Below are 1,702 nucleotides of genomic sequence, written 5' to 3' on the forward strand. Positions count from 1 at the left end.
TAGGCAACAGTAATGGTTTTAGCATTTCAAAGTGGCATGTCACATAAAGATGCTAATATATTTTACAGTGAAAAACTTAAAATATTATGAATTAAAATTTCTACTTCATAAAAATAGATCAAAAGCCTGCCTACTCATGCATGCAGGTCTTCTGCTTAGAATAATACTGTCCAGGCTTGCAAAATGAACTCATATAGACCTATAGAGCCTTGACTGCAAGTAGACCACTGTCTTCATTATTTTGATCCTATGTCTGATCCTTCTTTTACCGATGAAAAGCTGCTCCCAATATCCGGATCCCCACCCCGCTTTTACAGATGAAATCCCGCTCCCATCCCCATCCCGGGCCGCTTTTACCATACAATCTATGCTTTTACCAAGTCCCTTTCCGAGGCAGAGAAAGCTCACAATATCGCCAAATGTAGTCGGTACAAATATATCTTTTTCGTGGTGAAAGCTAAAAAGCAGCAAGACAAATGAAGCGATAGAGCAAAGCCTCATCTTTAAATAATATGTAAGAAATTGCTCCAATCGTCTTCGTTTTAAAGATATGATAGCCCAAGCTTTCATACCTCAAGTTGTGAGTTTAGACGAGGCTTTCTTCTCCCGAAGTAGCGGCCAGAGTCTTTAAACACCAGATACTAGATAGCAGTTTGTATGCAACAAATAGAGCCTAACAAATGTAAGCTAAACTGTTTAAAAGTCGAGAAAAACTAAAGCTTTGTTCACCACTTATGGCCATGTGCCACCATTACTGTGTGTGCGGGTGGAGCATGGCTTAATTGAGCCACACCCTTACATTGCTGCAGCTAGCTAGCATGCAGCAGTGCAGCAAACATGCTGGAGCTTCTTCTCTGTCTAAAAATACGAATCAATCTCTGTCTCAAAACATTCACTAAGTTTTACTAAATTTAGTACATGCTGTAGCTTATTCTCAGTCTCAAAACTTTCGCTATTTTCTCTTAATTTGTTAAAACTGTTACATACATATTGTGGCGAGGGTACGCACTTTAGTGCTCTCGTTCTGTCACTCTGTCCACACAGTTTAATTGATTTGTAAAAAATTATCTTTTTGTTTGAGCAGTCTAGAGCTCTATTTCTTCTTCTAGCAACAGATAAAGTTGCTTTCTTTCATCTAGTAATGCTCTTGTAGCATCCCGTGGCACCAAAAGCTGTGAACTGCTAAACCAGGGGACCTCTCTCCAGGTGAGAGTTCGTGTTTCACTCTACAGGGCCGAGATTTGCTTCAAAGGTAGAAAATCCCATCTAACGAAAAACAAAAAGAACAATTTTGTCCTAACTTCGTTGTTTGTGAGTTACAGTTGCTCAAAGTTTGTGATTTAGCCTCTTCGAGAATTTTTCAGGTGGCACTGCATGGGGAAAGCAGGAGCAACCAAGCTCTCTCAGTCTCTTTTAAATATCTAGAAAAATTTTCTGTGCCAACTCTTTCTTGGAATTTCAGATGCTAAAATAAATTTCAGCTTTTCTTCTTTCTCCTACCCATGTGACATGATTTAGTTAGTTGTTGACGACACCCATAGCTTATTTTAATTATCATTATAACTATGCAGTCCATAATAATAATTTTTTTCAAATTGCTTAAAATATCACAGTACAAGTAATACATATCACTCAAGTGAATTCCAGCAGGCGAGTCCATTGCACCATAGTGCTTCATTGTCCTCAGTAGCAGACATTACAT

This window comes from Amphimedon queenslandica, unplaced genomic scaffold, assembly GCF_000090795.2.
Source record: "Amphimedon queenslandica unplaced genomic scaffold, v1.1 AMPQUscaffold_13504, whole genome shotgun sequence".
NCBI lineage: Eukaryota > Metazoa > Porifera > Demospongiae > Haplosclerida > Niphatidae > Amphimedon > Amphimedon queenslandica.